Source organism: Phyllostomus hastatus, unplaced genomic scaffold, assembly GCF_019186645.2.
Source record: "Phyllostomus hastatus isolate PE091 unplaced genomic scaffold, TTU_PhHast_1.1 phas_scaffold_78, whole genome shotgun sequence".
NCBI lineage: Eukaryota > Metazoa > Chordata > Mammalia > Chiroptera > Phyllostomidae > Phyllostomus > Phyllostomus hastatus.
The window spans coordinates 90,950,077-90,966,562 of NW_025334041.1; the positions used below are offsets into that span (position 1 = coordinate 90,950,077).

At 37.0% G+C, this 16,486-nt stretch overlaps 1 protein-coding gene across 2 annotated transcripts in view; it reads left to right on the forward strand.

The window, feature by feature from the left end:
- Window positions 1-16,486, forward strand: part of SERTAD2 (SERTA domain containing 2) — a 129,984-nt gene that overhangs the window by 34,656 nt on the left and 78,842 nt on the right. The window lies entirely within an intron of this gene.

Genomic DNA, 16,486 nt, shown 5'->3' on the forward strand with positions numbered 1-16,486 from the left:
TTGGAGATATAGTCAAAATTACTATTTTCCTGAGTGATCTGAAATTCTGTATTACAGTTGTGATGATTTTTCTTTGATATTAAAAGTTTATTAGTATTTTTTATTTATTCTTTTATAACACCTGTTGTATTTCTTCTTATTATAAAATCAGTTCATCATAGCCCTGGGTGGTGTGGCTCAGTGGTTTGAGCACCAGCCTGTGAACCAAAAGGTCACCGGTTCGATTTCCAGTCAGGCCACATGCCTGGGTTGTGGGCCAGGTCCCTAGTTGGGGACATGCAAGAGGCAACAGATTGATGTATCTCTTACATACATCGACACATCAGTGTTTCTCTCCCTCTGTTTCTCCCTACCTTCTCTACTTTCTAAAAATAAATAAGTAAAGTCTTTAAGAAAAATCAGTTCATTGTAGAAAACTGTAAAAATGCAGAAAAGAATAAGTGAAATAAAGACTAATTTTTTTTTGCTAAGCTACATTTTTATATTTAGTGATAGTTGTTTAACAATTTGACAATAATAGACATATATAATATAAACATACTTATATAATGTATACACACTAATACCTTTCCTTTATAAAATTAGGATTTGAATGTATGCCCTGTATCTTGATTTTCTTTTATTGTATGATTTACAAGTATCATTCTTTGTCTTGTTTAAAAAATAATGGAAATGAATGAAAAGGGGACTTTGTGTACATTCCTGATAATCAGCATTAAGCATTAATTACTGACACATTTCTTAGGACCTAGGCAGCCTTTTGCCTGAGCTCCATTTACAAGTCTGTCTCAGTAGTAAAAGTTGCTAAAAGAAAATGATCTTGACAGGGACTTCTGAGGTGGTTCCCTCTGTGGATCACAGACACTGGCTTTCACCCTGCCATTTGAGTCCCATTACTGAAAACAAAGCTGGCTTTGGACTGCACACTAGTGTATGTGGTACTTGATTCTATATACCTTGGTTTTCCACAGGCCTTGCCAAATTGGTTTCCTGGCCGTGACCTTGTAGTTCAGCATTTCCCCTCCCCTCCACCCGTTTCCTGCCTTTACTTTTGATCATCAGGATTTCTTTTCACATGAATCCCACAGTAGTGATGTAGTAGTCAGACCTAAAGTCAGGAAACCCACCCTTGCTTGGTCTCCTAAAATTCTTTTGGAAAAGTACATTGTACAGGTCTATACTCAATAATTGTAATATGAAACCACAATACAATTTTTAAAATGTATTTTAATAACAAATTTTGGAATAAGCAAACATTTTTTCATTATTGCTGACATTGACATTACCATTAAGGAGTGTTTTTGAGCCTGACCTGTATGTATCTAACTCCTACATTTTGTTCAGCCCTCACCTCTCCCCTCTGCTCCAGTTCTGTGTTTCTGTATACTTTCAGGACATCTCCAGCTCAGTATAACATTGTCACTGTCAACCTGTCTTATTCGGACCTCATTATGTTGCATACAGCCTGCTTCAACTACCTGTCTTTTTTCCTTCCTGTGGAACCTAATACTCTCACTTTTCCACAGAACTATTAAAACTAGTAAGAGAAAACAGTGAGGTGGCTGTATGCAAAGTAATTGTGCAGAATTTAGTAGCTTTCCTACACATCTTCAGTGATCACTTTGAAAATACAATGAAATAAAGGTCCAATCACCATAGTGATTAAAACTATAAGGTAAGTAGGAAAAATTTAATAATAATTCTATAAGATATATATTATATATATGTATATATTTTTTTTGCTGAAGGGCTAAAGACGTAGAGAAACATATTCCTAGATGAAAAAATGCCACTTCTTTCCAAAGTGATCTATAGATTCAATGCAATTACAACCAAAAGTCCTAATGGAGATTTTAATAGAATTTGATAAGCTGATTCCAGTGTTTCTTAACATTTGAATAAAGAAAAATGAAGAGTCATCCTGGCAGGTATAAACAGCTACCTAAAATCTAAGATAATTAAAACATGTCATTGGCACAGGGGAAGACTAACAAATCAATGGAACCGAATAGAATCCAGAAAAAAAGACATAGAGTCAAATTTAATATATAATAAATACAGCATTTACAGTCAGAGGGAAGAGGGTGAATTGTTCAGTAAATTAGAGAAAGAAGACAAAAAGAACATTGCAAAGGCCCTCAAGTGAGAGAGCGTGCATAGAGCATGTCTTGGAGTAAGAACTTCCCATGACTGGAGTGGCGGCGATAGAGAGGGATGATGTTAAGGAGGTAAGCAGGGGTCTTTCTTTTTATGTCCTTCTGAGGAGTTGGGACCTTTTATTCAAGTGCCTTATTCATCCCCAGATTAGTAACAACATTATCATATATTTTCCTCTGTATTCTTTTATGGCTTTTATTACATTTAGATCTTTAATTTATCTGGAATTTATGCCCATTCATTATATGTAGTAAGGATATATCTTTCCTAACTAAATAGCCAATTATCCCAACTTTATTAGTTGAATCGTCTTCCACTGATTTTAAATGTTGCTTTAAATGTTCACATATAAAATTAGTTTTCTGGGTTTGTTTCTGAACTCTATTCCATCCCGTAAATCTGTCAGACTATTCCTGTGTCTATGTAAAATACACCACCTTGAATAATCTTAAGCAGCAGAGTGACATGATCATATTTTCAATTATAGAAAGATCACACTGACCAGCTAGGATTCTGCTGCAGTAAAATTCAAGCAAGAGATAGACTCAGCCTCAGCCTGAATTGAAATGAAGCAGTTGGGACAGAATGGGCAGAACTTGGTGCTTGCTTAAGTGTGGTGGGCTTAGAAAGAAGAGATGAAGATAATGCCCAGGTTTCTGGCTTGAGAAACTGGGTGGATGATGGTGATGCCTTCAGCTGAGAAAGAGGAAGAGCAGGAGGTTTGAAGAGAGGCATGAAAAGAGGATGCATTCAGTTTTGGACGTGTTGAATTTAAAACACCTATAGATGAGAGTTTGCAGGGGAAGATATAAGGGAGCAGATCCTCCAAAAGAGACTGAGGCTGAGTGGCCAGAGAAGTAGGGGGAACTTGATTGTAAAGTATTTTGAAAGCCAGGGGGAAAAGAGAGCATTTTAAATAGATAGAATGATTAGTGGTGTACAGTACTGCAAAGAATTTAGGAAGGCTAAGTTCTGAAAGGTTTCCATGGACTTAGTAATAGGTAGGCCCTTGCTAACTATGACAAGAACCATCTGGATGGAGTGGTGGCATAGAAACTTGTTGTAGTGAGTTAAGCAGTGAATGGGAAGGAGAAAAAGTAAATGTGGACAATTTGTTAAGAACTTTGACTGCAAAGGAAGAGAGATGGTGGTACCCAAGAAACTAGAGTTGAACAATTCTCTGAGTTTCTTTATTGAAAATGGGAAAGGCCTCAATGTACTGAGATGCTGATGGGAAGGATCCAGAAGAGGAAAAGGAGATAATGAACAGGTCTTAGTTTCCAGGGTGGCTGAAAACAAGAGCCTCAACAGGGTTGGGGTACACAGAAAGAGTGCATGTGTAGGTGATTTTGTCAAGTTGGGGTCAAGTGAAGGTTGAGTGTAAAGGCTTGTATTTTCTCTGTAAAGTAAGAGCAAGATTTTCTGCTATGAACATGAAGAGATGTGGTAGAACAAAGAGTTTGAGAAAAATGCAGAAACTTTGAAATAGCTACTACATAGAAAGGATTGAGAGGCAGCTAGCACAGTATGATGATTTGGGGCATGTGGAGTTTGAATTCAGAGGGACATCATCTCTGTGAGGTGAGTCTAGAGCTGAGGCTTGAGTTCAAGATTAGATACAGAGATTTGGGATTGTTAGAAACCTTAAATTAAAGGTTGAGAGGAAAATGAGCAATTGGCAGAGCAAATAGAATCAGAAGGATATGCCAGACAAGGATATCGAAGAGGAACAGTAGGAGAAACAGAAATAGTAAGTATGACATCATGGTGACTAAGAATTTCAAGTAGAAAAGTTGAGCTAGGGAGTGAAGTCCTTGTTGTAGAGCTGTGGTTCTTGACCCTGGCTACATGTTCAGGAGCACCTGGGGAGCTTTAAGCAAGAATCCAGCCCCCTGCCAACTCAAGACAAATTAAAGTGGCCCCAGGGTGGGGCCCTGGCATCAGTGTTTTCCTTGTACTTGTAATTTGTAGCCAGGGTTGAGAATCACTGCTAGAGAGAAGGTGATGAAGACTGAGACATGATTGGACTTGGCAACCCAAGTCATCAGTGGCTTTTGAGAGAGCAATTTCAGTAAAGTGGTGAGACTAGATTTCAGTTTGTATCAGGAGTGGCTGGATGAGGATTTAGTTTTGTGGTGAAAGTAGGATAAGGGGAGAAAATTGATATGGTGTGGTCCCCATCTTCTTATAAAGTTAGTGTTGATAGCTACTAACTAAATGGGTGTGGATTTCTCTGAGACTTTGTGGAGAGTGGGGAAAAAAAAAAACTGAGCAAACGCCATGAGGAATGTAGGAGACTGCAGAGCCATGGTAATGGCCTAGATGAGCATGCGTTGCATTCTGTAATTATCTAGCCTCCTTACTGTTGTGAAGTAATGCATACAGCTGTGATATGTGTAGTGGAGCTGCATCTAAGGCAGGAGATAAATTTTGAAGTTGCAGAGATTGCATTTGGTCAGAATTGCTCTTGTTAATCCCTTAGGAAGGTGCACAGTGGAGACTGACATTCCATCTCCCCAGAAAGCCGGTTTTCCCCAGCAGCAATTTCTTCAGTTGAGCACCAGATGTAATAGTTAACTTGCATATAACCAATGTTACATAAAAAATGTCTCTTTACACTAAAATCACATTCAACTTAATTAAATACTCTCATTAAGGAAAAGTACTTGGGTCATTAAAGATGGGTACTTAAATGCTGAAATGGAGTAAGGTTACAAAAGAATTAGTTTCCCATCTCTGTCCTTCTGGCATACAATGAGTAAAATGGGCAGTTATCTGTACTACCTAAATTGTTATTTTCTAGTGTTCTTTTTTCAATTGAGTACATATAGTTAAATTTGAGTAAATTAAATGCATGATGATGCAGTCATACCACTGTATTTTTATTTCTTCCTGGCCCAAAATTATCTTTGAAAGGGTGGTTAAGAGCCCGAGTCCTGACCCAGACCACCTGGGTTAAAATTTTGTCAGTGTCACTCACAATATGTGTGACTTTGGTCATTTTACTTAAATCTCTCTTTCTCGTATTTTTTATCTATAAAGCTAGCATGAAAATAATATCTAACTCATGGGTTTATTGTGAGGACTAAGTAAGTTGATAATGGAAAACACTCAATACTGTTAGGAATTACTACGGTTAGTTGTAGTAACAATGGCATATGCTGATTCATAAGTGTGATCTCATTACAACTTACATCACAGGGTCAGACATTTATGAGAGCTTAAGCTGTGGCCCAGTAGACCATCTTTGCTTTTCAAATCAAGGACCGGGGGTAAGAGCTGCTGGAAAGGTTCAGATGCTCATGAGCAGAAAGGGGCTATATTTGTGACTTTTAAATAATTGAAACTGCCACAAAAAAGTCTCTCTCAAGTCTCAGAACAAAACAGATGTACCAGTCAAGACACAAAATCATGGTCTTTCCACTGAGATCAATGGTAAATACATCAGGGTGTTTCTAGTAATACAAGTTTTGTAGATTGTCTACCAAAAGCAGAGGTGCTGTGTATTAAAGGTAGACTCTTTGAGGTGAAATGATGCGATGAGTTGCCAGTATTTAGGCCTTGTGAATTTTTACAAAAATGGAGACATTTATTTTAACAGACTATTCCTATTGAAAAGGGACAATGAGATGAAGTCTAATATGTTAATGAAATTAAGGGATGGTTAAAAAATGGGATGATAAAGAAAGGAGTAAAAAGAAAGAAGCTTTATTTTGTTAGGATGGGGAAGGAAAAGTACATCTAGGATTAGAGTACTTTCTAGTGCTAGGCTTTTCATATAGTTGGATTTTACAATGGTCCCTTTCAAATTTATGGTAATTACTGCCATAAACTCCTCATTACCACTTCTTTGAAGTATATGTGTCATGTTTGGAAAATTTTGTTGTTTTTTTTTTTCCAGAATAACACCTGCATGCAACCAATAAGCATATTCACTTTTAGAAATTGTCTATTTGGAACAAAAATTATCACATTTTGGCTCAGAAAATAAATAATTAGATTAAGCCTTTGAGTTCTTTGAAACAATTGTACTATATAATCTTGTGAATAACATTTAGTTAATGAAGAGCTTTAAAGCACCTCAAAGAATTAAAAATAATTATTCACTACTTTTTTAAAAAGCCAGAACCATAATGAGTTGAATTATATAATTCCTTAAAACTTAAATTTAGTCTGGTTAGTTCCAGGGCTACCCCACAGCATTAGAGTACTAGAATCATCTTTATGTCCTGTAATCATATAATAGCTAATGTTTGGGGGACATTCTCTGTGTCAGGAACTATTCTAAGTGCTTTATATGTATTAACTCAATTAGTCATTACAGACCTGAAGCAGGTCTTAGTTTGCCCAGGATTTGCTGGCTAGTATGTGGCAGAGTGAAGACTTGTATGTAGATCATTCACCTCCAAGGCCTTAACTAGTGTACTAGACTGCCCATATTTGAATATGTAAATTCTGTGATGGAGTTTAACATGCTTGAATTTCTAATATCTTAATTTTTAAAGAAGTGGAGAGCATTCACAATATTAACGTAGATTTATTGCACAAATTATGGTACCCTGCTGAGAGGCTTCTGTTTCAAAGGTAGAATTCTTGAGAATTTAGGTGCTTTAGAATATTATGGACCATTAAAACAAGACTTTCAGATGCACTGGTTGCGCTATTTACTGTACAGGGTTGACAGCCTGTAGTGTTGTACCTTTTCCTGGTATCAATCTTGCCTTCGATATTATATGCCAAGCGTTTTACCTACTACTTTTAAAATTGATTATATGTCTCAGGATTTTGGGATAAGTAGTGGGTGAGTCTGAGTTTGCAGCAAAATAAGAGACATTCTGGCAGTGTTGGACAAAAGAATTCCATTGCATTTTGGATGTTTTCAAATGTAGTTTTCTGACTGGTCAGAACTGATTCGATGTGTATCTGAGTAAATGATGCCCTTGGTTTGTTTCCTCATAGTTCCTCAGATTCCTTGCTTTTTTGTGTTAATTCAGAAGAGCATCATTTATAAGATTTAATTGAATTTCTTTTCTTAGGATGCTTTACCTGGGTAGCTGCTCTATCCTCCGTCTTTCCCTTGGTCTTATACCTCTAGAATGAAAAGGGGAATTTTATTACCTATTAGACCACTTTGGTAAATTTTTAGGCTTACATTGCCATAATGAAAAGATTAAGATTCTCTCATGTCTTATCTGACTACACATTATATGTAATTCCTTTGGAAATTGCACTGATTCTGTGTATGTGAGTATATGTGTCATTTTTATTAATATTTGGTACATTTATAAAGACAAAATGTTTGTTCAACAGATTCAAACCATAAAAGTATAACCTCCCCTAAGCCCTGCACTCAGAATCCACTGGCATCATTGTAGTGAATAAGCTTTTAAACCATCCCCCAGGGGATATATAAGAAATAAGTAACTTTATTAAATAAAGTAGTACTATAGATGCGGTTTTGTTTTCTGTTATTTTCAGCCATGGAACTCTTTCCATGTCAATATAGATTATCTTTTTAGATAGCAACATATTATTCCAATGTGTGCATGTAATGAATATAAAATAATTTATTCAATAAACCATTATTGCCATACAATTGTGTTGTTTTTCATTTGTCCTACTGGAAACAATCTACTGCGGGGAACATCATTTATACTTAGATCTTGTACACTTTTTCATTTTTCTCAGTAAGATGAATTTGTAGGTATGGGCTTGCTGAGTCTAGCAGAATGTACATTAAAACATTTTCTAATATTGCTGACTTGCTCTCCAGTGTCTGTACCAGTGTGTGCTCCTACTAACAGTACATGAGAAGGTCTGTTTATTATACCCAATTGCTTCTTTCCTAAACTGATTCGTTCATTTATTTAATATCTGAGTGTGTATTATATGCCAGGGTATTTTGGGGTTTCAATAATAAACAACACAGAAATAGTTTTTGCCTTCCCAAGATTTGTTGTTTTGGGATCCAATATTTTTTTAATCTTTATTTTTTTCTTCTCATTAATTTGAATATTTTTAAATGTATGTATTGACTAGTATGCTTTTGTGAATTGCATATTCACATACTTATTTTTCTGTAATTTTTTTCTTATTTTATTACAATTATTACATTGTTACCTAGTCAGATCTATCTTTCTAGGCAGGCTTTTTCCACCCCAAGATCATAAAATTGTTTGCCCATTGGGCTAGTAGCATTCTTGGTTGCAGAACCAGAAACTGACTCTGTTCTAATTAAGCCAAAAATGGTATCAGGTGCTCACAGAATTGCCAGGAAGGATGGAAACAAGGAGTCAAGAGGAGCTGGGTGGCCTGCAGCAGAGTGAGACACGTGACAGGGATCAGCTGGTAAGATCAACTGTCACATCCTGAACCTGCTACTGTCCAGATAATAGCATCAGGAATATGTGATCTTACTTTTCATTGTTGTTTTCCCCTGTGATATCTTCATTCTTAGCTATATTGTCCCCACTTGGTAGTAAAGACAGCCAGAAGCAATAGTCTCTTTAGTATCCTGAGCAGAAAGGGGGCACTTCTTTCTCATTAGTTTGTGAAGAGCCTTGACGTTGAATCTCATTGGCCTGTCTTGGGGCATGTATGTACCTGTGAATAAATCACTGTGGCAAAAGGGGATGAAATGCTTTGACTGGCCCGGTGTAGGTCACATGTCCATTTCTGGTAAAGAGAGTAGAATCAGCTGGATGATTGAGAAAATGGGGGGTTATCAAAAGTGGGGTGCTATTGTGGGAGAAGAGAAATGGTTGCAACAAAAGTGGCAGATGTCTCCTGTAATCATGGTATTTGGCATTTTTAATACCAGATTCTGCATTCTTTCAATAGAGCAAAATGATACTTTGCAATTTATTTTTTCAGAAAATTAAACTGTCTTTTTATTAAATCAGCTCTTTCTCACTCTACATCAGTCACTAGGTAGAGGAAATATTAAAATCCTAATGAGGAAAGTAAGTTTCATCCTTCATTTTTGAATCAATTATGTTGAATGCAAGATAGCTGTATGAAGGAGTAAGGAATTGCTGCTTTTTCATTGTATACACAGAACATGGGTTCTTAAAGATGCAAGATTTATACATGGTAGAGGTGTACATTTTACTAAAAATCCATATCCTACTGACACCTGATAGAGTGTTATAAACGTGTTTAAAGGTCCAGATAGCATATACTAGGAAGGCCAAAAATTAAAAACTAAAAAGAAAAATATATATACGCTCAATCTCGTGGCATGAAACTCACTGCAAGTGTGTCACAACACATTTCTGCAGTCATTCAAAACTGTTTCCTCATTTGAGTCAGTACTTGCTCAATGCATTTTCTCCCATAAGTGTGGGTGGCAAACAGAAAAATATCAAGAAACAGTGAAGTGCAGTGAAACAAACATAGGTTTTAGACTCAGCCAAACTTGGGTTTCAATCTGACCTTAATGATGTGACCTTGAGCATGCATCCTTATCTGGAAAATGATGTAATACTTATCTCGTGAGTTAAAGGATTAAGTGATGTTGTTTATATAATAATGGTAACTATTATTATTACAATTTGGAATTATTTGGGGGAAATGTAACATTTTTTTGGAAAGGCAGTTGTGTCTATTCAGAGACAATTGTGTATTTGAAAGAAATAGAATGCATTTCTAAGTGTGTACTGGGATCTTCTTTTGATTTCTGCAGTTTGGTTGCAGGTGTGGTGAGCCTCTGGGGTGAAAAGGTTGATTCACCAAAGGTAGGCTATGATATGCTGACTTGAATCATTCTAGTGTTTGAGGATCTGTGAGAAACTTTCCATACATTTTCAGGTGCAGGAAAGCCCAGAGTGCCTGGTCACTGTGCTATAGTCCAGCACCCTAAAATTGAATGAATTGTCTGTGGAGTTAGCCTAGTCTAGCTCAGCTGTTTTGGAATCTGGGCCGCACTTTAATTTGATTAACGCTTTCACTTATTGATGGTCTTGTTGTTTTGGCACTTTGTCCTTTGGGCAGAGCATGTATTTGTTGTCTAACTACAGAGTTTGCATCAAATACTTTTTATGACAGACCACATTTGGCATGCCTAGTTATTCAGGGAATTTTCAAAGAACTGTAGTGGGACTTTTTAGTCACACATCCTCTCTGTTCTTAGTCATCTGTTCCTTTTATGGTAGTCATTAGCAAATATCTTTCAATCTCTTCTATAATGGTTAACAGTGTAAGCTCTCTGTAGTGTTGGCTGTTTTGAGCTCTGTGTACTTAATTATGATAGTCAGCATATACTTGTGAAAACATAAGCTAAACGTTGCTATATTCTCCACATGGTTTCTTTTTACAGAACTGCAGTTGTTAATGCACACATTAAACTCCTTGAAAATCACTAATTAAAAGATTTTTCTCTTATATACTTTTCTGGGGTATTTTCTCTCCTCTGGTTGTACCACTTATCTAAGTGTGATTAATTCCTTTCAGAATTAAAGGGGTGGGGTGGGGGAGTGGGGTGGAAGAACTGAAAGTCAGGATGATTAGAAGTTTTGTTTTAATGCCTAGAAAAATAGACATTTTTATATTCTAGGCAATCAGAAGCACCTTTTACATTTAATTACTTGACTCTAATGTTCTGGTTGAATTCCAGTGTTGTACAATTATATTCTGTCTTCCCTAATGCCTAGTAAATCCAATTAGTTGGCTACCACCTATTCCCTTAAGTTTAAAATATGTTTGTGGTATACTCCAGAAGCTGTACTTGTCATCTTTTCTAAAAATTTGATAATTTTTACTCCAACTCCTTCTAACCCTTCTACTTTCTCCCCACACTCGTAGACATATTTCTTCAAATGAATTCAGTAGGGTCCTTTTTCATACATCCAAAAGACATTGGCCATATGGTTAAAAAACAACACTAAGGGTAATAATTAATTAAGGTAAGAAAAGGAGTTAATGGGTAGGAACTTCCTCCTGATCTCCAGGAAGATGTTACAAAGGGCTCTTCTAAGTGTCTTGCAGGTCCCTGACTTGGCATATTCTTAGTTAACTTGTATGTCTCCCCAGCCTTTAGCTTACCTTTCTAAATGCTCTATCTCCTGGTGCGGCATTTATCTCCATCCTTTTATCATCTTAACTGGGACCTCAGCTCTGTCCCTCACAACCCATATCTAATCCTCTCAGCCCTTGGTGGGGGGTGGGGGCAGCATGTAGGGGTAGCCCTGGGCAGCCTCAGTTCCCAGTAGGCCCATCTACCAACTGGCAGGTCTGGCCCTTCACGCAGCATACTATACAAATGTCATTTTCTTTGTGTGCCATGGTGTGGAAACGTTTGGGAAGTCTTGCTCTATGGGATAAAATGTGCATTCCTATAAAGACTGTGCCAAAAATGACCCCAACAAGCTTCAGCTTCTCCCATCCCCCACCCCCAGCCAAGTGCATTTGATGTTACAATCTCTTCAGCTGAGTCTCTGCCTAAATACACTTTGCCATTTCATTCCCCTGTCTAGTTAGTTAATTTTGTGGTTGCCTCTCCCTGTTTCTGCCAGGTGAAATTTTATTTCTTTCAAGCACAACCCAAATGTAATTCCCTCTTGGGAACCACTAAGCAGCATTAGTGGTGTTTCTGTTGTGACTCCAGACCTTATTATGCTTTCAACCACTATGGTATGGTGAGCCACTGAATGTCTATTGTTCTGGAGTTGGACTACCTGGGTTCAAATCCTAGCTGTGTAGTAGCTTCATAATCTTAGGCGATGATATAAACCTTCAAGGACTTGGTTTCCTTTTTTGTAAAATGGACATAATAATATAGTCCCTAACTCATGGGGTTACTGTGAGGATTAAGTGACAGATAAAGCTGTTTAGTACTTAGTAAATATTATCTTATAGCTCCTGAAGTATTACTACATTACTTCTTGTTGTGTGCCCTTTGCGGAGTTGTAAACTCTTTGGAGGAAAGGCACTATGTCTTATTTACTTTTGTTCAACATCCACAATAATACTTTGCACTATTATTGTTATTATTGGTAGTAGAAATAAATGCTCTATAGATCTTCCTGTGTACAGGTACTGTTCTAAAAGCTTTATTAACAGTATCTCCTCATAGGGTTGTTGAGAATGCCAGACACCCTCATAACAACTCTATGAAGGAGATACTATTGTATCTGTTTAACTTATGGGGAAACTGAAGTACTTAAGTTTCAATGCTTGTTCAAAGCTACACAGCTAGTAAAAGGAAGAACCAGAATTTGAACCTGGGCTGCCTGGTTACAAATTTTGTGCTCTTAACCACTACACTAGGCTCCCTTATGGTAGGTGCTTAATAAATATATATGAGACAAATAAATGAATAAGATTCAGATAAATAGGCATGTGAGACAGTGCTAGGAGATCGTCTTGGTCAATGAGATGTAGGTAAGAAGCAAAAATATCTTCAAGTGATGGCTTGAATGACTGAAGGAAACATTGATAAATAGTGGTAACATAGGAGATTAATCAGCATTAGTGACCATGGTGGCTAGTCCTTTGCAGATGCATAATTGTTCAGCAGGCAGTATAGGACTGTGATCTCTGAGAGAGGGAAGTGGGGTAAACCCTGAGATCATCACGGACATTGGCCTGTAGGCACTGTTTGTTCGCATTGTAGCTGAGCTGAAGAGAGAGAGAAATCAGAGTTTAGTAAGACTGAAGAGACTGGAATTTGTGAGTCTGAGTACCAGAGAGGGGGGAGCTATGCAGACATCTGCACAGGGATTGCTTGAGTCTGTTGCTCACTGCTGAGCTGTGCATGTCTGTGGTTAAAATCCACAAGGCCGGGTGTGTTGGTGGTCCCCAGATCATCATCAGTTTGATGATTTCTAGAAGGACTCACAGGGATTGGCATATAGTCATACTCCTGTGAAAGGATACAAAGCAAAAGTCATCAAAGGGAGAAGGTGCATGGGAGGAAGTCTGGAAGAAACCAGGTGTGAGCTTCCAAGAGTCGTTTCCCAGTGGCGTCCCGCAGGACACAATTTCTGCAGCAGTGAGTTGTGACATCACATGTAGAATGTTGCCTATCAGGGATGCTCATTAGAAACTTAGTACCAGGGTTTCAATTAGGGGCTAGTCATATAGGCACATTCTGCCCAAAAAATACCAAAATTCCAGACTTTCAAAAAGAAAACTGTTTGTACTAACAGTTTAGGTAGAGAGAGTCACTCTTATGAGTTAGGGTGTTGGGAGAGCACCTGAAATCCAAGTTCCTAGATGCCAGCCCAGGACTAACCTTTAAGTAGGCCTTTCAAAAGATAACAATCAAGCCTGCTATGTTAACTCTTTTCTGTATACCAGGCAAAGAACTGGGAGAACATATAAAGTAATGATTCCCAGACCTCCTTATTGAGTTTTCAGTAACCAGTGGGTCCATTCAGAAGAGATAACAGAAAGATATCTCTATTTAGAAATAGCCCTAAACCAGCCCTAGAGTAAAAGCTACCCTAGACCAGCCATTCTCCACCAAGGATTATGTCTCCCAGAACACATTTGTCAATAACTGGAGATGGTCTTTGTTGTCACAACTGTGAAGTGCTGCTGGTGCCTTATGCATAGAGGCCAGAATTCTGCTAAACAGCCTGCAATCCACAAAACAGGCTCCCTGCAACTAAGAATTATATGGCCCCAAATATCAGTAGTGCTATGGTTGAGAAACCTTTCTCTAAACCCATCCCGACAGAATTTTAAAGAAGCCTAGAAAGGACCAGGTTGATCTGCAAGTAACTTAAATGCTAGTCAAAACAAAATAACCACTTTTTTAATGAAGACTATAAAATCCAAACATTTAACAATACAACATTTATAGTGACCAGCAACCAATAAAATATTACTAGACATGTGAAGAAGTAGAGAATATGATTTATCACCAGGAGAAAAAATTAGTTACTGTAAGGAGAACTCAAAATGACTAAGATGATGAATTAGCAGACAGTTATTATAAATAAAACCAAGGATTTAAAATGAAACATAAACAAGGTGCTTTATTAGCGCAGTAGGTAGTGTGTCAGTCTCATAAAATAAAACATAAACATAAGGACAGAAAGGGAAGATATTTAAAAATAGGACTTCTACAGTTGAAACATACAGTGTCTAAAATCAGGAATTCACTGGATGAGATTTATGACAGATTAGAAATTGCAGAATAAAAAGGTCAGTGAACCAAAAGACAAGGCATTAATAACTATTCAATATGAAGCATAGGGGACAATGGCTGCAAAAAAAAAAAAAGAATGAAAGAGTCTCAGTGACCTATGGAACATTATAAGTGTCTGAATGTGCATGTAATTAAAGTTCTAAGGGAGGAGGTAGAAGAAAATTAAGCAAAATAAAGGACAAAAATACCCAAGTTTAATGAAAACTAAACCTACAGAATCAAGAAGTTAAATGATCCTGAAGCAGAATAAACACAGAGAAAACCACACCAAGGTGCATCCTAACCAAATTATTGAAAACCAATGACAGTGATAAAAATCTTAAGAGAAGATGGTAGAAAGCATCTTTAAGATACTGAAGGAAACACAGTAGTTCCCATTTGTCCATGGTTTGGTTTTCTGTGGTTTTAGTTACCTACAGTCAACTACAGTATGAAAGTATTAAATAGAAAATTCCAAAAAGAAACAATTTATAAGTTTTAAATTGTGCACCATTCTGAGTAGCTTAATGAAATCTCATGCTGCCCTGCTCTGTCCTGCCCATGACATAAATCATTCCCTTTTTCAGTGTATCCTTGCTATATGTGCCATCTGCCCGCTGGTCAGCTGGTCACTTAGTAGCCATCTTGGTTGTCAGAGTGACTGTCATGGTATCACTGTGCTGTTCAAGTAACACTTATTTTATTCTACAATGGCTCCTAAACACAAGACTAGTGATGCTGGCAATCTGGATATGCCAAAAAGAAGCTGAAAGGTACTGTCTTTAAGTGAAAAGGTGTAAATGTATAGGAAAAAACATGGTGTATTTAGGGTTCACTACTATCCACAGTTTCAGGCAACCTCTGGGGGTCTTGGAACATATCTCCCCTGGATAAGGGGGGACTACTATAATGTTATTTGAAGGTATATGTGTTAAGTTTAAAATCACATTGCAGATACTCATAAAGAAATTAAGTGAAGAGGAATAGCTAATATTGAAATGGAAGAGATAAAATGAAACAGTAAAACATACTCAGTCCAAAAGAGGAAGGAAAAGAGGAAAATGGGATAAAAAAGCAACATATGAGGTAACTAGGAAACAAATGAGATGGTGGACATTGAGCCAACTTATTTTAATAATTGCATTAGGTTTATATGACCTCAACAATTAAAAAGGGGCAGGCTGGGTTAAAAAAAGCACAACCCAAGAATATTTGCCGTCTACAAGCATAGCCCAACTATGTCCTATCTACAATATATAATTAAAATATAAAGGTACAGATAAGTTATAAGTAAAATAATAGACAAAAAAAAGTAAATAATAATAGACAAAAGTAAAAAAATAATAGACAAAAAAAAAGTAAACTACATGAATCAAAAGAAACTGGTAGTAGCTGTGTCATTATCAAAGTAAACTTCAGAGTAAGAAATACTGCCAGGAATAAAGAGAGACATTTAATAATGACCATGATAGTTTTAAAATGTGTCCTCAAACTGATATGCCATTTGATATGCCATTCTCTAAGAAGTAAAGCCTAATTCTTCTGCCTTTGAGTGGGAGTAACTCATAAATAGAATATAGTGGAAGAGATAAAAGATATTGATAAAAGATCAAGTAGAGAACAACTTGGTTGCTCTCTATTGGATTATTTGCTGTGGAGGAAGCCAGCTGCCACTTCATGAAGATAGGTTCCTGTGATGAGGAACTGAGGCCTCCAACCAAGAGCTAGGTGAGAACCCATCTTGGGAGCAGAACCTACAAATGGCTGATCCTAGCCAACATTCTAACTGCTACCTCATGAAATACCATGAGTAAGAACCACCAAGCTAAGCTACCACTGAATTTCTGAGCTTTGAAGCCTGTATGAGATAATGTTTGTTGTTTTAAGCTGCTAAATTTTATGTAATTGATCACACAGTAATAGATCTAATAGAATGATTTTAAAAAGGTTGCCTTATCAAGAAGCCATCTAAATCTGCATGCTGTTACATTTTTATGCCCTCAGTAACAGAGCTTCAAAATATGTCATGTAAAACCTGACAGAATTAAAAGCAGAAATCCATAAATCCATAATTACATTGGAGATTTCAACACTCCCCACTGAGTAATTGATAGAATAAATAGACAAAAAATTAGAAAGGAATTAGAAGACTTGAAAAATACTATCAACCTAACTTAATTGATTTTTATAGAATAC